General features: G+C 42.4%; 1 protein-coding gene across 3 annotated transcripts in view; it reads right to left on the bottom strand.

Moving 5' to 3' along the window:
• The window catches only part of DAO (D-amino acid oxidase), a 43,973-nt gene extending 23,427 nt beyond the window's left edge, over positions 1–20,546 (bottom strand). The window contains exon 1 of one of the 3 annotated variants that reach the window (XM_075276617.1): positions 20,525–20,546. The gene's annotated coding sequence lies outside the window, so the exon portion shown is untranslated. Of the gene's footprint in view, positions 1–8,660; positions 8,765–20,524 lie in introns of those variants that run through there. The other 2 variants (XM_075276615.1, XM_075276616.1) reach the window with 2 other exon arrangements.
• Positions 20,547–23,122: the final 2,576 nt, after the last annotated feature.

Genomic DNA, 23,122 nt, shown 5'->3' on the forward strand with positions numbered 1-23,122 from the left:
TAAGTCTAAGGCCCCATGGAGCGGAAGTGCAGTGTATTTTGGCTGCTCTGTATTACAGTACTGTCAAACTGTACGAGATTTTGTTTAATTTCATCCAAACACTGTGGGGAAAAGAAAAGCTGCGGAAAAGCTGTGTTTTGAAAAATGCAGTATGTTAAAATTAGCTGCAGAATTGCAAGTGTTTTCCCTATATAAGTAATAGGGGAAGAAAAAAAAAAACGCAGCGGAAAAACACAGTAAAAACACAATAAGGCTGGGGCCCCACGGACTGGAAACACAGTGATTTGCCCGACACTGGGGAAAAAATCGCGGCATTGTACAGTGCAGGCAAAGTGGATGCGAAACCCATCACAACTTTGCGGAAAAGATCGCAGCGCGGACATGCTGCGATTTGCAAAGCCGTTGCAGCTTTACAAATCGCAGCATGTGAATTATATCTACGGAAACGCGGCTTTCCCATAGATATAATGTTAAAAGAAAGTTCGCAGAGGAAAACTCAGTGAACTTTCACCTAAAAGCACTGCGAAAAGAACCGCATTGTGTTCACGCAGCAGTTCTTCCCGCAGCGTTTTAGTGCTGCGGATACGGCCTTAGGGGGCATTCACAGAGAGTAACGTGGCGCTGGCATGATAACTCGCGTAAGAATCAGCGCTGCAAAACAGAATCCGATTGAGTACAATGGGTTCTGTTTAACGCCCGTAACACATTGAAATCAATGGGTTAAAAAGCCTCCCATTGATTTCAATGTGTTACACGTGTTAAACGGAACCCATTGAACTCAATAGGATTCCGTTTTGCAGCGCTGATTCTTACGCAAGTTATTGTGCCAGCGTTACTCCGTGTGAATGCCCCCTAAGGCTATGGCACCATGGGCCGGAAACGGCGTGCTAGTTTTCCTCCTATGACTTTCTATTACAATTATATCTACGGGAAAGCCGCCTGCGTTTCAGTAGATATACGGTAAATAATATGCTGCGATTTCCAAAACTGCGCCGGTTTTGGAAATTACAGCATGTTCGTGCTGCGGATTTTAACGCAAAGTGGGCATAGGATTCGCATGAATCCCAACTACTTTGCTGTTACTGTATAACGCCGCAATTTTTCCCAAGGTGTTTCTGGCGCAGATGAATTGCGGCATTTCTGGCCCCTACCTAAAAGACAATGAAAAAAATTCTGAGAAAAAACCCCAGGAAAATCTCAATGAAAAACACTTTAGGAAAAAAAAACAGGCAACACATTTTTGCAGTGTTTTTTTTTCTGCATTTTTAGCTGCGTTTCACTATGTGGGGCCTTAACTTAAAAAGGTTTTTTTTAGGATTATGATATTAATGATCTATACTTAGGAATAGGTCATCAATATCAGATCACTGAAGGTCAGCTGACATCAGCTGTTTTATGAGGCATCATTCAGATGCATGCTGTGGCCTCTTGACTGCCTACCTAGTACAGCACTGTACATTGCATAATAGCTGAGTTTTGCAATGTAGTTCATCCCCATTAACTTCAATGTGACTGAATTGCAAACAAGCCATGTGTTGAATGTATGCACCCAGTGCACCAACTGAACTTTCTATTCATTTAAAGGTTATTTTTCTCCAAATCCACAGTATAAAAGTTACACGCATAACTAAGATATGTTGTTTACCACCGTAAGTGTTCTGTACTGTAAATGGATGAGAGGGGCATAACAGTAGTAATAAGTATATATGAAGTATTCAATTGACAACTCAAACTATATTCTTGTATGTATTCTTATTTTATGCCATATTTTATTATTGTGCTGTATTTGTAAATTCTAAATCACTGTTCACATTTTAACTGTATACCATGCAAAGTAAGAACAAAAAAATTGAGCACAGAGAGAAAATCCACTTAGGTACAAATAATGAAGACCTGCCATACATTACTGCCTGGGAAGGGACTGTGGCCACAGCTTCTAAATCAATAAACTGAGCAAGCTATTGCATAATCCTACAAATACTGTCTAAGAACAAGACAAGCATTCACTGGACACAAAGGATACGGTACACTGAAAATGACAAGCATACTGCCCATGATGTCTCGTTTATAGTTCACAAGGTAATAATAAATCACTTACTTCACTCTCCACTAGGTTTGGATGCTTTGCTGTGAAACTCTATCACTGGATGTTGTATAAGATTAATTATTTATAACAGGGAAATCCACATTCCTCCACCCTAATGCAACAGTGAATCAGATCCTGACTCCTGGTATACATGCAAATGATAAAGGAACTACAAACATAAAGTGAGTTGTAGTAGGAACTGTTAGTGAGTGCCCTCGCTGCTCAGAAAATCAACTTTTAATCCACATGTAGATAAACTGTTCAGTGCACTTGTGGTGTGTTACATCTGCTAGAGCATCCTCCCCCCCCCCCCCCATCAGTATGTCTTTGGAGTGTGGGAGTAAACCCACACAAACACGGGGAGAACATACAAACTTCTTGCAGATGTTGTCCTTGGTAGGATTTGAACCCAGGACTCCAGCACTGCAAGGCTATCTCGTCTTCATGACTTTTTCCTGAGACACTGTAACCTCTTGAGTCTCAGGACTGGTATGGGTCTTTGCAGCTGGGGCACAACTAAAGGTCCATCTTCACAACCACTTTTTGTCCCAGTGCATCTAAAATGAAAACTGGAGGGATTTGGGGGATTTTGTAAATAGTCTTAGTAGAATTCACTATTGTATTCTTTGTATAGCTCCTATGTAAACCTATATGTCTCTAAAGTAAGGCTGCCTTCACACGGAGTTTACGCTCCGCTCATTCTGACTCGTAAACTCGCGCGTATCACATTGAAAGCAATAGGTAAAAAAGCCTCCCATTGATTTCAATGGGTAGCGTGCGTAAGCCGGCACCCATTGAAGTCAATGGGATCTGTTTTACGCCGCTCACTCTGAACGAGTTTACGAGTTAGAATGAGCGGATCGTAAACTCCGTGTGAAGGCAGCCTAACATAACAACAGTCATTATTGATATGTTTTTCATTTAGATGCTTTGGAACAATAAAAATAAATTGGTTATGAAGGTGTATCCTTAGGTATTGATAACCATTGGGAATTCACTTGTAGCCGATGCACAAGTGGGTATGGGATAAAATTATTATGGAAAAGGTCCATTAAAATTCTGTTTTCAACTCCTGAGCTCTGCCCTTTTCCTTCTCTTCTGCAACCCTCCCACTGTGCTTCAAGAAGACTGATTTGCATAAGAAGATAATAATTTTTTCTTGAAAATGGCTGCATCAATCACAAAACAAAAGGTATGTCTACAATAGCCTTTCTAAAGGCTACATGAAGATAGGTTTAGTTAAAAATGTAAAATTCCAATGATAGAAGCACGTTAATGCCCACACACACACACAGTATAATGCATCTTAGTACCCCCACCCACAAAATAATACTTCTTACGCTGGGTTCACACCAGCGTCTGGACTCCGTTATCAGGTTTCTGTCTTCTGCATGCAGAAACCTGTCAAGCAGAGTCCGTCCGTGAGCGCCGGTGAGCGTTTTATGCTCTCCGCTGCATGTCCAACTCTGTGTGCGGACAGCATAAAACGCTCACCGGCGCTCACGGCTGGACAGTTTTCATTTGAATGGGTTTGAAAGATGCCGGCAGATTTCCGTCTCCTGCCCAGTTTTGTGCAGGAAACGGAAACCTGAAGAACGGAGTCCCGGGCGCAGATGTGAACGAGTCCTTAGTGCCCCCACCCACAGTATGCTCCTTTTAATGCCCCCACCCATAGTATAATGTTACTTAGGGCCCACACACAGTACAATACCACATTAGTTGTTCCCCACACAACATAATGCCACAAAATATTATAAATGAAAGTTTGTGTGTTTGGTTGTTTGTGAGTTTGGATGTTTGTTCCTCAATCACGCTAAAACGGCTGGACTTTTTTTCTGAAATTTCACCCACCGCTACATATTGCCGAGGAAGGATACATAGGCTACTTTAAAAGTGGGTCACTCACCCCAAATCGCCACCGCACCCGTCCAAAGTTGTCCCCAGCTCTACTCTCGGCCCTGCCATGAATGCAGACGCACGCACATCTCCTCTGGCTGGCGAATGAAGCAGCAGAGCTGGCAGCCCTAAGCCGGGCAGCCGCACGTACCCAGCTACTGTGCGGACGGAAGTACACACAACACTCCGCACACAAGCCGGCTAATGTGTTGGCCGCACACCTCCGCAGCCTCGGCATGGTAACTGTAGACGGAGCTGGAGGGGGGGGGGGGTCGGAGACGGAGCTAGGGTTGGCGGGGGGCAGAGACGGAGCTGGGGGGGAGGGTGTCGGAGAAGAAGCTGGTGGGTTGGAGAAGAAGCTGGGGGGGGTTGGTGAAGGAGCTGGGGGGGGGTTGGTGAAGGAGCTGGGGGAGGGGGGTTGGTGAAGGAGCTGGGGGGGTTGGAGAAGGAGCTGGGGGGTTGGAGAAGGAGCTAGGGGGGAGCTGGGGCGGTTGGAGAGGGAGCTGGCCGAGTCCACAGGAGTGGGGTAAGAGGGGGGCTGGGGGGGCCAGCAGCCGGGGGTCCCGCTGGTGTGGGAGGAGCCTGTGCCGGGCGCAAGGAAAGGGGCGTGGGGGACCACGGCCTGCGCTGCAGGTGGTTCGCGCAAAGGTCAGGGGGACGCGGACGAAGTCGCGGGTATAGCTAGTAAATAATATTTCTTTCTGTCTAAACCTGGGATTTCTTTTACAGCCGTGTGCATCTTTATGTCAGAAAAATACCATTACTACTAGATGCTAGTGCTGTCCAGCTCGGACCTTGATGGCGGAATGTATTCAATCGACCTTTACTAAAAGTAATTGAGGACCTCTGATTTAGAAGCTTGATTTCAACATGCTCAATCCTCTGGCAGGTGTCTGTAGTGACTTTCTCATCCCTCCCTATTCACATCACATACACGATCGATGAAGCGTTCATGTGTATAGGGCGTTGGGAGGAATAACTGTTCAGCTTACAGCTATCTAATATGCATGGCTAGTACCAGATAGCTATGCAGATGATATCTATTACTCCCAACACTCCTAGTGAGGAGTGTGGAATAAGCCACCTACAGACACAAAGAATTGGGTATGTTGAAATCAAACTTGCTCAATCATTTCTTTCCATTCTTTTCTGACATTTGTTCAGGACCGGGCGCTTGAGGAGGGGGGAGAGGGGCAAACTGGGGAGGGGGGACAACAGCAGCAGCCTGCATATCAGCTAATATTTGCTTGTAAAGTTCCTTTCACTTAGCTTCTACAGCTGCTACTGCCATCTTAATAAAACTGCTTGTGCATTTTTCCCTAGTAACAGAGGAATCAACTGTGAATTAGCTGGAAGGGAGACACCTAGAGGGATTTTTCAGGCAAAAAGCAGCCACATTTATAATGACAGCTTATTACATATTGGTCCAGAATTACAGTCAAATGAGACTAATTTGTCTGAAAAGATTAAATAGAAAAAAAAAACTATGTATACATCTGCATTACTAAACCTCATATGACGTCTCCTTTGGCTGATTTTGTTAGAAGTGTATGTAGGAATATCAATTTTATTACATCTGAAAATGTCAGTTTATGTGTTTATTACTGAATTTAGCTTATTCACAGGCATAAATATATAATAACCAATGCAACCCATTAGTATACATGTCTAGTAACCTGTCATTTATAAATGGTATAAGGTGTGGCATAGGTATTTATTATGTAAAATGCTGTGACCTTGCCAAATACAGGTATAAATCTGTATACTGTATAAACAAGTTTGTCTGAGTAAGACCTGAATGCCACAGTGATAGGTCTTCATCATTATTCATTTTCTTTAATCTAGTCCAGACTTGAGTAAATAATTAAAACTTTTTAAAAAACCCATTGAAGTCAATGGGAGGCTTTTTTTTCAGCGGTGAAATTCCACACCAAATTCCTCACCATTTTCCTCCATGTGAATAGACCCTAAAGTCAGTGGAAACCGGGCAGACCCCATATAACCCGCTTTTTAAAGTGGACATGGATTCCAATCTTCGGGTCCATATGTGAAGGACGGAAACCAAGTGCTAGTGTGAACCTAGTCTTACTTGTATGGTGACTTTAGTGTTTAATTCAACTGATTTAACATAGCTGTTACACAGTACTTTAGTATTGCATTGCATTAACCGTAATTTGCTTCAATTGTAGCTGCTGCAATGGTCAACTAATCACCAAAGCTCCCCTCTTTCTGAAATGTATATGCCTCAATACCGACAGGGATAGGCATGAGATAACCTCTTTAACGTTAATGAATACATATGCCATAAATGTCTGAAGAGTTGGTCTCTCCAATTATTGGGAAAACTTATGTCCCCTTATTCTGCCAGGTAAAGTGTTGCTGCACCCATGTGGAAATTAAAATGATGAGGTAGAATACTAAAACAACTATATTAGCAACAATTACTGTGACCATTAAAATGATGATAATTACCATAATATTACAAAAAAATTATATTAAAATGATGATAATTACCATAATATTACAAAAAAATCATAATAATCTGTACATGTACCAGCAAAGTGAATAAGATTTGGGTTAATCCCATCCACACATTGCAGGTAAAAAAAAAAGAGCTGCGGAAAAGCTACGAGATCAATTTTATCTGCAGAAATGCTCGTGTTTTCCTTACAGATTTTAAAAGCAAAAAAAACACAGCAAACACGTAATGAATAAAGCATTTTCTAGCTGTGTTCGCAATGTGGGGTCTTAGCTGTACACTGGAAAAAGTGTCCAATTTTTTACAGAATTTAGTAATTTAGAGACTGGTGGAAACTCTGCTCTCCAGGTGGACTTAGGGACCCCTTTTCTCCTGATGGGCTATGCCATAAATGATGCCATGATGTGATATGCCATAAATGTCTACGATTGGAAACCTCTTTGCAAGGAAAACTCTGTTGAGCTTTTTCTTATGAAGGTTCTTTACTAGCTAAAAAATCACTGCTTTGGAGTGATTATAGGCATTTGTAGTCCCCAAGCATAAACACTGAACATTGTAATATAAGGCTACATTCACATTTGTGTTGGAGTCGCCTTTTGGAGATTCTGTCGCAGTGTGTATTGAAAATCAGCAGACGACAAAGTCCTGCAAGTCTTATTTTTTAGTCCAGCGGTTTCAATTTTAAAGTCCAGACACCACATGTGACCGCTGTCAAGCTGAGTGCACATGGGGTTTTTTGGTCCGGAAACTGAGGTGGAGGCTTCCTCAGTTTCTGGACCAAAAAACAGGTAGCCGCGACTGGGTGCCAGTGAAGTGCACCAGCATCCAGTCTCGCACTCCGCTCCGGATTAGGCCCAATGAATGGGCCTAGTCAGGAGGAGGGATTGTCTTCAAGCTGATTCGCCTTGCAAATCGGCCTGAAGAATGAGCATGTCCGTTCTTTTTTCCGGGAGCCGGAACAAATAGCTCAGAGAAATACAGACCTCAATGGGAGCCATCCTTTTGGTCAGGATTTTGAGGCGAATTCGGCCTCAAAATCCTGACCAAAAAACTCTGTGTGAACTCCTATCCATTGTTCTTGTCCTTCAAACAATGGAAAGGCCAAGCACTAGTGTGAACCTAGTGTAACCTGGTATTTCTAGAGCTTTGTATGTGCGACACACTGATAACAGTATTATTTTCTATATTAATGTAACCAGACAGTAAGGGCTAGTTCACACGTGAACTGCCCGCGCGGGTTTTGACACTGAGAGAGCCACGTCTCTCTCTGGTCAAAACCCGCCTGCCACGACCATCGCGGTCGCGGCTTTCCCCTCCGCTGTCAGCTCAAATGAATGAGCCGACATAGGAGGGTGCTGCCGGGAGCGGAAGCCGTGCGGCTCAACCCGCGCGGCTTCCGCTTGAAGATAGGGCAGGTCGCTTCTTTTCTCCGCTAGCAGCAGCCCGCCGCTAGCGGAAAAAAGAAGCCTGGCAGTCTGCATAGACCACCATTGTAAGGGGAGGTTTTTGACGCGAAATCCGCTGTCAAAAACCTCCCCTGGGCTCACGTGTGAACGAGCTCTTAGTGTGATATGCTAAATAAAACACAGAAAAAAAAAACTATCATAAAAAAATAGACGTACAAAAGCAGAAGATAACAGATTTGTATTTCTTCTCTTACAATAAAAAAAAACCCATATTGACTGTTTCCAAATATCAGAAGTTCAAAGTTAGACATTTTTCTATTTCATTTGAAAAAAACTACATCATCTCAAAAAAGTTGGGACAGGGACAACTCTACTATTATGTAGCATCATATCTGAAAACTCCACGGGGAAATGGCATGGGGTCGGAGCCTAAGATGGGAAAACCCCAAGTACAAAAGAAGTCACTTAATCTGAACATGTTCCTGAAAGTAGGAGGAAACTGGAGAACCCACAGAAAAGCCATAAGAAAAGAGAACTTACGTGCTGAGTGTATGAAGGCTGAACTTGCAGAATAGCTACTTACAGGCTTCACAATGGTACTAAAGTCTTGCTATCAAAGTAGCTTAAACTAGTCAGATTAGCTATGTGCTAACTACAAACATTTTCCTACACCACTCAGCACAGCACAAACACTATTACATGTTAGTTAACTGGCTTGTTAGGAAGTGCGTTCACAATACTACATAGTAAACAACATAAAAACAAAAAATGTAGCAGACGCTGATTTACTTACTTATTTATTCATGTTCCTTCAACAGTCAACAGGGGAGGTGTTGGTGTAAAGTTACCAGTTACATTCTGTCTCCAGAGGAAGATATTGGCTGTAGAAAGAAGTGTGACAGACCAAGCAACCAATAAAATCGTCCCTGCTAAGAAAAGGTCTCTGTTAACCAATTCTTGCCAAACACGCTTCACATGCAGTGAGTGACACTATACTTACAGTCCAGCTGTAAAGGAACAGTCTGGGCAAATGGATACAGTGTTACACTTAGTATAGGGCTAAAGAGGGCGGTGTAAAATGGAGATTGGCTGTGCCATGCAACCCCTCAGTAGGCTCTGTGGGGCTTAAAAGGGGATATCCTGGGGAAGTAAAGCTTACCACTACATTCCCAGCACTTGTTAAGCTTTATTACGTATGCCTTATTCATCCAGAGGCCTGTTTCAGAGGGCTCCATAGGGAGACTGGGACTCTTGTTATTCCGTCTCCCCTGCAGCCTCTGTAACTCTTGGTCACAAGACAGACTCCATTCTACTGAACTGAGCAGCAGCCTAAGTGACTGAGGAGTTGGTGATGTTAGAGAGACAGAGCAACTGCAGGGGAGATAGTAAGAACAGTTCCGTCACCCATACTGCCCTTCGCAAAAGTATTACATGGAGTTGCTAAGAATTGGTGTGGACCTTAGTAATAAAGATAACCAGTGTGGTGAATGTGCCTATTTACATGTCCATTTTTTTGACAGACTATTTTTTATGGTCATCAATATAACTGAGATGCTCTATCTTTGTGAGCCGTGTGAACAGACCAAGAGACATTCATGGGTTTTATAATGGCCATCACACTGCTCTTCACATTCACTCACATGTGAATCAGTCCTTACCATGAATACTTTCTCTCCTTCACAGAACACACCAATCCATTATACATATAGAAATGTAAGTACCATTAACACCCAGCACCTCTTAGACACTCACCCAGAGATCCATCCATAGCTCTGCACTTCCCTGCATACCCTCCCTCATCACTGTCTACAACCCTAACCATCCTCTGTGTTCTGCCAATGACCTTAGACTTGCATACTGTTATCTGAACCTTCCACTTCCACCTCCAAGACTTTTCTTGAGCTGCACTGGTACTCTAGAACCCTTTACCCTAGACAATCAGATTAATACCCATTTACAGTAGCTTCAAACATGCCCTAAAGTCTTATCTGTTCAGGCAGACTTATCATGACCTGTTCACATTGTTCTACATTTCCTCACACTACATTAACATTTGTTGTGCTAAGCTATCCTTCCTAGTCTATTCCTCAGAACCTGACCCCTGTGCTCCACGCACTTAGTATTTGTATACTCACAGATACCAGCAGGTGACAGGCTGGTGACACTATACTCTTTTGTTTCTTCTCGTATCTCTCAGACTGCACTTTCAGGGTACTGTATCATTTGCAGGCTTTGTTTCTTTCCCTTGCAGTTGGGGTTCCTCAGGGCTTAGTCCTAGGCTCCCTCCTTTTCTCTCTACTCAGTACCTATTGGACAAACCATCAGCAAATTTGGCTTCCAGTGCCATCTTTATGCTGATGACATCCAGCTATACACATCTTCTCATGACATCACCCCCGCACTACTATAGAACACCAGTGACTGTCTTTCTGCTGTCTCTAATATCATGTCTTTGCTTTATCTGAAGTTGAATCTCTCAAAGATTGAGCTACTGCTGTTTCCACCATCTACACGGAGGCTGCCGGCCCACTCTGTTTTCTGTGCTGGTCCCTGGAGGAGAGGTGAAACCTCTGCAATAATCTACGGGGATTCCGGTCTCCTCCTGGGACCAGAACGATACTTCCGGGGTCAAGGGGGTCAGCGGTGGGCTGGAGGCTATTTAGGCCTCATTCTGGCTCTGACCTACTACTGGTTATTCAGGTTCTTCTGGGAATCAGCTCTCCTGCACCTCCACTCCTACCAGTCTGCCTTTTCCCTGCCTTCCTGTGTTGTTCCTGTTTTCGGCCTCTGTGTATGACCCTGCTTGCCTCCTAGACCACCTCTCCTTGTCCTATGATTCGGATACCTCATGACCTCCAGTGGATGACCCCGATCTGTCTAAAGACAACCTCTCCTTGACCTCTGATTTGGATATCTTGTGACCTCCAGTGTATCATCTGGCTCTTCTGACTACTCTTCTGCTGCACCCTTTTGTTACCTCGTGACCTCCTGTGTACCGACCCAGCATGTATGACTACATCCTGACTACCCCTAGATACTGCATGACCTCTTGTGTACCGACCCGGTCTGTAGGACTCCCCTGAAGTGCTTCTGCCATCTCCTGGCGATCATCCATTACTGCACTCAACTCTGCTGATCAGCTTCTCCAGTTACTTCCCCCACTAGGTCAGTGGTTTTCAGGTTTTCTAGTTCCACTGTAACTTGGGGTGCGCCGTGTGTGTGACGCTCTCTGGGTGGCTGCGGTTCTGGGCCCCAGAATTTACCAAGTACAACTCCACCATCAAGAGCTCTGGCGAAGACCTCTGGGGCCTGGTTACAATCTGGTTTGGAGAGCGTTGGACACTCAGTGCTGTTTTGCCTCGGTGTGCGGGGGATTCTGGTTGCTTGGGACTAACTGTCCATTATTATTGCACTAGGTGCCTAACACCCCCTAATCGGTATTTCCCTTGCTAAACTCTCCCCTCTATATTCACTATAGAATACAATAAAAACTTATCACCCTCATCCACAAAGCTCTCCATAATGTTTCATCTCCCTATAATTCCTCCCTTCTCCCAAGTTGCAGCACTTCTCTGAAACGCTCTATACTGGATAATCAGTTTAATAATTAAAATAACCTTTATTCTAAAAATGGCTGGTCCACTGTATAAGCAATGCTACTTCCTATTTCACCCCTGCTACATTTTGTGTCACCCCCCCCCCCCCCCCCCATCTCATAGATTTTAAGCTGTTGTCAGCAGGGCCCTCAAACCCATAGTGCAACAACATTTATTACTCTGTAATGTCTCATTTTGTCTGTACTTAAACCCTATGATTTGTAAAGTGCTTCAGAATATGTTGATGCTATATAAATAAAATATATTGTTAATATTTATGTAGAAAATCAGCAGAAAGTTAGGTTAAAATGCCCCCCAAAGGACTATTATGACCTTATGGAGGGAGGCACAATATTTAGAAAGTAAATAAAAAAATATATATATATGTATAAAAAAAATACAAAAAAATATATTGCCACTACCATGCCCACATCACAGACCTAGCCCCACCCCCAAGAACACAACAATATGTGTAACCTACAGTCCTATGAAAAAGTTTGGGCAGCCCTATTAATCTTAATCATTTTTAGTTCTAAATATTTTGGTGTTTGCAACAGCCATTTCAGTTTGATATATCTAAGGGCTAGTTCACACGTGAGTATAAGGGGAGGTTTTTGACAGCGGATTTTGCGTCCAAAACCTCCCCTTATAATGGTGGTCTATGGAGACCGCCGGGCTTCTGTTCTCCGCTAGCGGCGAGCTGCTGCTAGCGGAGAAAAGAAAGGACATGTCCTTTCTTCAGGCAAAAGCCGCGCAGGCTCAGCTGCGCGGCTTCCGCCCCCGGCAGCTCCCTCCTATGTCGGCTCATTCATTTGAGCCGACAGCAGAGGGTTAAGCCGCGACAGCGATGGTCGCGGCGGGCGGGTTTTAACAAGAGAGAGACGCGGCTCGCCGCGTCTCTCTCTGTGTCAAAACCCGCCTGGGCAGTTCACGTGTGAACTAGCCCTAATAACTGATGGACACAGTAATATTTCAGGATTGAAATGAGGTTTATTGTACTAACAGAAAATGTACAATATGCATTAAACCAAAATTTGACCGGTGCGAAAGTATGGGCACCTCAACAGAAAAGTGACATTAATATTTAGTAGATCCTCCTTTTGCCTCTAGTCGCTTCCTGTAGCTTTTAATCAGTTCCTGGATCCTGGATGAAGGGATTTTGGACCATTCCTCTTTACAAAACAATTCAAGTTCAGTTAAGTTTGATGGTCGCCGAGCATGGACAGCCCGCTTCAAATCATCCCACAGATGTTCAATGATATTCAGGTCTGGGGACTGGGATGGCCATTCCAGAACATTGTAATTGTTCCTCTGCATGAATGCCTGAGTCGATTTGGAGCGGTGTTTTGGATCATTGTCTTGCTGAAATATCTATCCCCGGCGTAACTTCAACTTCGTCACTGATTCTTGAACATTATTCTCAAGAATCTGCTGATACTGAGTGGAATCCATGCGACCCTCAACTTTAACAAGATTCCCGGTGCCGGCATTGGCCACACAGCCCCAAAGCATGATGGAACCTCCACCAAATTTTACAGTGGGTAGCAAGTGTTTTTCTTGGAATACTGTTTTTTTTGGACGCCATGCATAACGCCTTTTTGTATGACCAAACAACTCAATCTTTGTTTCATCAGTCCACAGGACCTTCTTCCAAAATGAAGCTGGCTTGTCCAAATGTGCTTTTGCATACCTCAGGCGACTCTGTTTGTGGCGTGCTTGCAGAAACGGCTTCTTTCTCATCACTCTCCCATACAGCTTCTCCTTGTGCAAAGTGCGCTGTATAGTTGACTGATGCACAGTGACACCATCTGCAGCAAGATGATTCTGCAGCTCTTTGGAGGTGGTCTGTGGATTGTCCTTGACTGTTCTCACCATTCTTCTTCTCTGCCTTTCTGATATTTTTCTTGGCCTGCCAATTCTGGGCTTAACAAGAACTGTCCCTGTGGCCTTCCATTTCCTTACTATGTTCCTCACAGTGGAAACTGACAGGTTAAATCTCTGAGAAAACTTTTTGTATACTTATCTTGAATAACTATGTTGAACAATCTTTGTTTTCAGATCATTTGAGAGCGGGCTGTCCATGCTCGCGACCATCAAACGTAACTGAACTTAAATTGTTTTGTAAAGAGGAATGGTCCAAAATACCTTCATCCAGGAACTGATCAAAAGCTACAGGAAGCGACTAGAGGCTGTTATCTTTGCAAAAGGAGGATCTACTAAATATTAATGTCACTTTTCTGTTGAGGTGCCCATACTTTCGCACCGGTCAAATTTTGGTTTAATGCATATTGCACATTTTCTGTTAGTACAATAAACCTCATTTCAATCCTGAAATATTACTGTGTCCATCAGTTATTAGATATATCAAACTGAAATGGCTGTTGCAAACACCAAAATATTTAGAAGTAAAAATGATTAAGATTAATAGGGGTGCCCAAACTTTTTCATAGGACTGTATGTATTACATTACTGTAAGGATGAGGGAAAACTATTTTAAAAATTATTTATTAGCGCTTTGAGATATTTAAAAAACAAACAAAATAAAACATGAAAATTGTGAAAAAAAAAAGACACATTTCGCCTCCTTTTTTGCTTACATTTTCTCTTAACCACTTCAGGATCAGGTCATTTTCCCAAGTTCAGGACCAGACACATTTCAGGATTTTCATTAAATATGGTTTTGAGGGCTATAAAATTTTTTTCTTTTTGGTTGTTCAAATAACTTTTACTCTTTTTTTTTCCAAAGACAGATGGGGCTTTACTTTTATGTTGCTTTTATTTTTGTATGCTTGTCTTTATTTTAATAACCAGGAAAATATTAACAAAATGAAAATGTCCTTTTAATCAATTATTTTCTGCTGATTTTCAGCTTGCGGGACTTTTCTATCTGCATATTTTAAGCGGAATGTGGAACAGAGTCCCTACTGTGTGACTGTAGCCTGAGCTTTAGCCTCTTTTACGATTAACTTAGGCTACGTAGGACGGATACATCCATCACCATGGGGATTCATTGTAGGAAAAAAAAAAAACCATATACGTTTAACATAACTTTTTTTTTTTTTTTTTTACAGAATTACATAGAAAGGAAAGTGTAGATCACCATGCTTTTCCATCCTTTTTTTCCCCCAACATCATTTAAGGTTAGTTTCACATGTGCATTAGAGTTTCTGCACAAAGGACTTAGCTCTCGGATGGTTTTAGTTATAAGAGCAACGGACACCTAGTGAACCCCATTATAATCCCCCACAGGTATCCACTGTTTTAGTGGATGAGCTCTCCATCTTTTGGGTCAACCGGCAGACTCAAATGACGGAGAGCTCAACACTAGTGTGAACTTAGCCTAAGGTGGGACAAAAGGAAGATGTGAACATACCCTAGGAGGGTTCAATATTCATCTAAAAATCACAAAGTTCCCCATTTTTACCCAAATGTTCAAATGTTATCAATACATTGGACATTGGGTCACATTGGGCAGAAAGGAGGCTCTACTTGCTCAGGAGGCTGAGGACCTTGGGAATACAGAGGACACTTCTTAGGGCCTTTTTCAACTCTGTGGTAGCATCAGCCAACTTCTTAGGTGTGGCCTGCTGGGGGAGTAGCATACCAACCAGGGACAGAAATAGACTTGACAGGCTGATTAGAAGGGCCAGAGCTGTCCTGGGGAGCCCCCTGGACCCAGTACAGGTGGTGGGCGAGAGGAGGATACTGTCCGTGGTGACCTCCATGCGGGAGAACAAATCTCACCCTATGTATGAGATCTTGGCACATGGCAGCAATGTCAGTGACCAACTGCTTTACCCCAGGTGTGAGAAGGAGCATTATTGGAGGTCCTGTTTCCCAGTTGCAGTCAGGCTACATAATCTACATGAGGCCAAGTGAAGATCACACTGCACTACGTGATCCTGAAGTCTTCTTTTTCTTTAGCTGCTATGACTCCTAGTGTTTTTCTCCTATCTGCTATTCTCAGCTTATGTGTGTGTCTCCTTCTGTAATATATTACTGTTATTATCCTGTAACTGTATTATCATGCTGCTGTAACACACTGAAATTTCCCCATGGTGGGACTATTAAAGGATTATCTCTTATCTTGATAAATATCCTGATAATGTATATATAATGGTAAGGCCCTATGATGTGGAAAAGCAGCTTTTTTTGTTGCAGATTTTGTTGTGTTTTTTTTTTAGCCAAAGCCTGGAATGGATAGAGCCGTAAGGAAAAAGTATGCATCCTATATATTTCCCTTTCCTTTTGTACCAATTCTTGGCTTTGGGTCAAAAACTACAGTAACATCTCCAAAAAAGCTGGTTTTCTGCAATCTGCCTTTAAGCCTAAGTATAGGATTGCGTACTTCTTTCTACCACAAAAACATAGTTACACAGTAGATGATGTTGGATGAAGACATCAGTCCATCAAGTCCAACCTATAACCCTACAATTCCCTACAGTGTTGATCTAGATGGCAAAAAAATCCCATGAGGCTTATGCCAATTTCCCCATTTCAGGGGAAAAAAATTGCTTCCTGACTCCAATCTGGCAGTCAGTATTTAAACCCTGGATCAATGTGTCCTTAAAATCTAGAATTGATAACCCGTAATATTGTTCTCTTCAAGAATCCAGTCCCTCTTTGAACTTGTTCAATGAATCCACCTTCACTTTATATATTCAAATGTATACATTTTGTTGTTGAAAAAAAAAGCACATTGTAAACCCAACCTAGGATATACCGTATACTACATGGCCAATGATTGTGATAATGAGCAGATTATCATCAAAATTTTCAGATTAAACTACATTCACAGTCTCTACCCTACACCTACTACTTTGTCTTGGCACATTAGTGCTGAGATGTTAGACGCCTACACTGTATAAACATCACTCCCACTGGTCCCTGGCATCACTAAACTCTTTATATGTACAATGTGCTCTCTTTGTTCTCTGGACATATTTAGACCACAATGAAGTTTGTGAATCAGAGATGTTGTGCTTTATAAATGTTGGAGGGTGTACAAAAAAAAGCTAATAAAGGACAAATTACCAGCAGTTGGAGTCTGGGTCATACAGTACGGACAATTACGTTAAATTTTAGGGGATCCTATTGGTAGGTTTAAGAGTATGGTCTTTACTGTAACGAGATATAATTAGTGCTAGCCAGAAATCTGGAGTCTAAACATATGGCAAATCTTACATATGGGGAATGGACTTGACTACATGCCACCAAGGACAGGGTGCAGCTGCCTGGAGCTACTGCTGCAGACAAAAGCCAGTAGTGCTCTTAGAGACATCTGTCATGATTAATGCTATTTATCTATGTTTTAGTGTAAATCATTATAGAGTAATGTAATATACTTTGCACTATGGAAGATTCCCTTTACAACTTAATCACTGTATAATGTATGTTCTGTAATATCTCCTGTCTAGAAATCAGAAACTCATCTCCATTGATTGTACAGATTGTTTTAGCTTATAGGGATGCCAAATACTTGGTGGCTTATTTTGTTATTCTTATGGGTGGAAATGAGGGGCAATGAGGGAAAAATAAAAATAAGCTACTAACATTTGATCTCTCCACCACCAAATCTGCATAAAATCAGCAGGGAAAAAAGTCCTGCAAGTCTCCACCAGTTCTTAGTTTCCTTTTGGCAGAAACCCGGTTGACCACATTATAGACTATATTGTAATGTATGTGCTTTTTAAGCAGCTAGGTGTCCATTTTTTGGGTCCCTAAGAGGACCCGAAGGACTGAACCGAACACGAGTGTGAGCCTAGTGTAACAGAGGTTTGTTCTAAGTGTCCAAGTATAATGAAGGGAGCAACAGTTACTAACTAAACAAATAGCTTAAAGGGGTTTACCGGGCAATAATAATAATAATAAAAAAAATCTGTTTGTGTTATTAATGGGTTAATAAGTACACCCATATAACTTTAGCAGTGTTTTGAGTGATTTCTGAGTTTCTATGGTAGCGCCTAGCATCTTCTGTATTTGTTTACATGGTGTAGCTTCCTGCTGCAAAGCATTCTGGTAGTTGTAGGCTCTCACACTATCCCGCCCGTCCTAACACCCCCTCCCTGTGTCCCTTGCTATTCCTCCTACTGCTAGCCCTTTCTAACTTACTCAGCCCACCCCTCTCTACTCTATTATATTTTACATGTCTTCTTCCTATCTCCCTTCTGAGGAAAACGCGCAGCATTGTGCAGTAGCCTTCCATACTTCTCTATTGCGCAGGCTCCCAGCTTGCGCAGTACAAATGTATTGTCGGCTTCAACGCTAAGCCAGGACTCTGGCTCTATTGCGCAAGCGCGTGTCGACGTCAATGAAGGAGGAGGAGCCGTTCCCTAGAGAAGGAAGCCTAGACAGGAAGAATATGGGTAAGTATGATGGTGTGGATGGGGGGAGGGGAGTAGTAGTCGCACTGGAAGAAAATGTCAGAAAATGTCCCTGGTGTGGTCATATGACCTCCTTAAGGATATGGGCCAATAGGCATTTAGTGTAATGTAATTTAGAAAGTAGGAGGGGAGAGGGTGTTTAAATTAGTGTAGGGTTTTATGGTTATCCCGGACAACCCCTTTAAGGCTCCACACAGAAAATTGAAGCTACAAAACGAAGCAGAAAAAAAAAAAAAAAAACACAGCAAAAGCTTAAGGCTAGGTTCACACCTGCGTTCATGTCTCCGTTCTATGGTTTCCGTCTTCTGCATGGCAGAAGACGGAAACCATAGACCGGGTCCGGCCGTGAGCGGCGGTGAGCGTTTTAGGCTCTCCGCCGCGAAACCGGATTTTTTTATCCAGACACAGAGTACTGCATGTCCGACTCTGTGTCCGGATTATAAAACCCGGTTTCGCAGCGGAGAGCGCAAAACGCTCACTGCCGCTCACGGCCGGACAGCTTTCTCACCCATTCAAATGAATGGGTGAGAAAGTCTCCTGCAGGCTTCCGTCTCCTGCATCTGTTTTATGCAGGAAACGGAAACCTGCAATAAGGACAGATGAACGCTGATGTGAACGAGCCCTTACCGGGGTAGGTTGTTTTAATGCAATGTATGACTGGGATTAGCCAGCATTTCATTCACTTGGTACTGTAAAAAGCAGCGTTTTCTTTCATGCTACATTTCCACAGCAGGCAAAAATGCTGCATTTCCGCAATAGTACGGCGCAGAGAGGGAAGGGGTTAACAACTTCCTAACATGGCAAGTTTTCATTTATTCCTACCTGCCTTCCACAAGCCATGACTTTTACATTTTACTGTTCAAATAGTTGAATAAGGTCTTCTTTTTTTTTTTTTATCTGCAGGACAAGTTGTACGTACTATTACCACCATTTAACATTCCAAACAATATACTGGGAAGCAAGAAAGAATTCTACAGGGGTGGATTTGGGAAAAAAAAAAAAAAACCTCGTACCATTATGTTATGAGGTTTTTTTTTCTAGTGTCGATTTTGCAATAAAAACAACAGGTCACCTTTAATTTGCAGATAACAGCAACTGCTGGAGCCCAATCACAGAGGTCACATCACTGTGAACAAAAGGCAATGGAAGACCCTTATCAGAAACCCAGGACAGGTGAGTTACACTATTTATTATGTTTGATTACCTCCCCCAGGGCCACTGATCATTATATTCTCTCTCTTTCAACTCCTAGCAAGGTTGTTCACTTTGATAGGCTTCCAGCTGTAATGACAACAGATCAACACCTCCCTATGATGTTCTAGGGGTGACTATGTTTTGCAATCCGACTGTGGCTAAGTGGTTAACTGCTGCACCTGGCGCTGTCACCGATCATCTAATGCCCTCTCCATACCCCCTGCCCAACATCATGATATATTATTACATCATGTGTCAGGAAGGGTTAAAAATTAAAACAAAATTAATTGTTGCATTAATAAAGTATTTTTGATATTCTAGAATTACATGTTCAACCATTTAATGCCTGCAATAATGCAAATGAACTGGCTATAGTCTTATATACCAAGATCTATCTAACCTTGACTTGTCTGATATCCCGCACAGCTTTTCTGTTTCTCAGACTAAGTTTAATATTAAATCCCAAGGTGTAAAATTCAGAAAAGGCTATAGGTAATGTTTAGAAGTGCTACGTGTCTTAGACTGTGTTCACATCTGTGTGGTTATTTCTGTTACGGTATACATATACGTAAAATAAAAACAACAACAGTGCTGGATCCATCACACGATTGACCCCATTGAATATGGAAACCCAACAAACCCCATAGAATTATTCTGGATAAAATTGTGCAGTGTGCAATTTTTGAAAGAGTATGGAAAGATAACAGTAGATATGGACCTCTCAGGATTTGTTTCGGGTATCTTACATGTTACAGACAAACATAATAGTAAACCATACCATGCACGTCCAGGAACTGTGATAGTGGGTCGGTATGTATGGTTTACTATTATGTCTGTCTGTAACATTAATGTGTGTTTCTAGCTGTTGTTTATGCTGTCTGATTCATTTATTACACTGTGCATACTATTAATTGCTTGTAACCCGTTTGCAGCACCGCTTATATCTATCAGCCTGACTTTATTGTATACTTAGACATAGTCACTAATCCCTGTGTTTGCCATCCCACTTACCACATCTTTGGTTGCTGGTTTGACCAGTTCTGAGACTTTTATTAATCTCTTCCCCATTTCACATTTTCTATATTATTTGTATATCAATCTGCTCATTCTTGTTTTTATTGAGTATCAATAAATATGCATTTTATTGATATTCTTGTGGGATTTTTCTTCATTTACTAGTTTAATAAATCTCACAAACTATTAAAAGTAAGTAAAGTAAGGGGCGTCCAAGACAGGATAAATGTAAATGGTACCTTGGAGTTATACTTAAGTTTAAATTGCAAGTTCACCCATGGTCAGTATAGCAAACTACAGTATGGTATGCAGAACATAGGGTACTTCTAGAAATTCGAAGTGTTGAGATTAAGATCAAGATTTGCATACGCATATGTACAGATAAATTCCAGACATATCTATCTTGTAGACCTATAATAACATTCAGATAATACTATCATCTGTATGGTGTGCTACTTTTTCAAACTCACCTGTACACTGTACAGCAAAATAGGAGTGGACGGTCTGCGCAAACAGTCACAGTCATCAGTTTATATACTGATAATAACTACCAAAGGTTAGATTATAAAAATGGGCAAAGGTTGTTCTGGTCACATGTCACAATTTAATATTTACACAGTGTGGCACACAGACTGTATTACCCTGTGATACATTTAATTATTATCCTCGGAAAGCTGTCAAGAATTCACAACTAACAGATAAGGCCCTGTTGACACTGCATTTGAGCACTTCATGGGAAGCATATTTCAGAAGTATTTCCCAATGTATACCTCTCATGTATGCCGCCATAAAAGCATACTGTGGACTATATAACCCATAGTTAAATCGAAAATGTATACCATTCAGTGTACCGTTTTGGATAAGGCTACATGCACTTTGGTAGGATTCATAAAACAGGCCATCAGCCTATACCTCTGCATAGACTGCACAGCCTATATTCACAGCAATACATGTATCCTATTGAAAAAGCAAAGAAAATGCAAAACAAAAAAAAAAGTTTAAATTATTAACAAAAAGCAATAAATAAAGCCCATATAAAATAAATTATGTAAAAATAAAATATATAAAAAAAATTTACAAAATTGTGTAAATAATTTATAGGCACCCAAAAATGATGTCCATAGAAAAAGAATCTCATCCCGCAATAACTCAACATTAAAAACAGATGCCTAATATTTTATAGGTCTTCATGTCGCTAAAACAGCTCTGACTGTAAGATACTGGGGAAGATGTGCAGCAAGATATACAATAGACAACTTCTGATTGCCCGACTTCATTTTATTAACGGTATTAACCCAGAGATGGGAGGTCCCCGAGTGGTGTTTCAGCATCAGTAGCTGTACTGTTACATCTCTTCTTCAAACTACTCCAACTCTATCTGTACATTTACTAGACAGGCAGCCATGCTCCAATATCTGAAGGGGTTTACTCATTTGCAGTGGCTTCTCTCCTAGATTTTCTTTATCTGGGTTTACAGCACTTCCTACACAAGATGGCGCCTCACCAACTGTCCCTGGTCCCTCCCTCCTCTTCAACTGTCATACTGTATCTTCAAACAGCATCAGGTAAGACTGCTCAGGTCTCTTCTGATTGGCCAGCTTCCTCCAGAGGGGAGGAGCAGTAAGCAAGCATCACATTTATGAACACAGGTGTATTGAACACCAGTCTTCATAACCGTGGCACCAACAGAAGGCAGGTGCATGCACTTTCATAGCTCAGGTGCACTCTCTGTTGGGCCGTGCAACTATGCCAGCTTGTAGATTTCAGTCATCATTTGTACCAGTAAACTGACAATTATTGAAGGCCCAGGGGAGGTGATCAAACTTAAAGCACAGTGTTACTCAACTCCCCTGGGCTCCGGTCACGCCACATAATGACCCCAGCATGGCCAATGTGACTACTAAAGCACAATTTTTGGGGTTCACGTCATCAAAGGTCCTTTAGCCCACTAGGATTTAGCATCTACCTTTATCCTACCATTTAGCCTATACTCTACGTGGGCCGGTCAGAGATAGTTAGAGGGCCGGACACAATGCCCAGGTCTGAATGAGGCCATCCAGGACATTTTCCTGAAACATTTACTTTTTTCTCCTCTGAAGCCTCTTTTGTATCAGCAGTTTGCCCCATTTGTGGTTTTCCAGTCTTGTTCCCCTGATTCACACACCAACCCCTTCCCCTGAACTAGCTCAATATCTGATTTAGCCTACCCACTACACCTGCAAGCACCAGCTTGGTCTTCCCAGCCAGCATTCTGTGACAACTCTATCTTTTCCAAGAGGACATGGCCTGATGATGCAGATATGTAGAGTGTGAAAAGTGCAGCGCTCCGGTGGGTGCGGTGGGGTATGGTTGCTTTATTTACATCCTTACGTTATTCAAGAGTCCCACAATCATATAGCGGAGCAAATTAAGTCCGAGTTCATTTCACCTCCTTACTGCCACACAGGGGCGTAAAAAACACTGTTACTTACCTTTCCACGATCCTGCCAGGCCTCCTTCCTACTTGTCTGACGTCTCTGATGTCACATGAACCCGGCCTGCTTCCCAGGTCATGTGACGTCTGACGTCATTTCAGAAGGACGGCAGTGGAGAAGACAGCGTAAGAGCCGGGGGACAGGTAAGAAAGTAATTTTTTATGTTTTTATTCCCCCGGGTCTCCGATTATTATACTCTGGGGTCTGAAAAGACCCCAGAGTATAATAATTGTTTATGGGTGTCCACTATGGGGTATAATACTGTGTGCAGGGGCCACTATTGGGGATAATACTGTGTGCAGGCGCCACTATGGGGGATAATACTGTGTGCAGGGGCCACTATGGGGGATAATACTGTGTGAAGGGCCACTAAGGGACATAATACTGTTTGCAGGGCCACTAAGGGACATAATACTGTGTGCAGGGGCCACTAAGGGACATAATACTGTGTGTAGAGGCCACTAATGGACATAATACTGTGTGCAGGGGCCACTAATGGACATAATACTGTGTGCAGGGGTGACTAAGGGACATAATACTGTGTGCAGGGGTCACTAATGGACGTAATACTGCGTGCAGGGGCCACTAATGGAC

Source organism: Leptodactylus fuscus, chromosome 1 (assembly GCF_031893055.1).
Source record: "Leptodactylus fuscus isolate aLepFus1 chromosome 1, aLepFus1.hap2, whole genome shotgun sequence".
Classification (NCBI taxonomy): Eukaryota; Metazoa; Chordata; class Amphibia; order Anura; family Leptodactylidae; genus Leptodactylus; species Leptodactylus fuscus.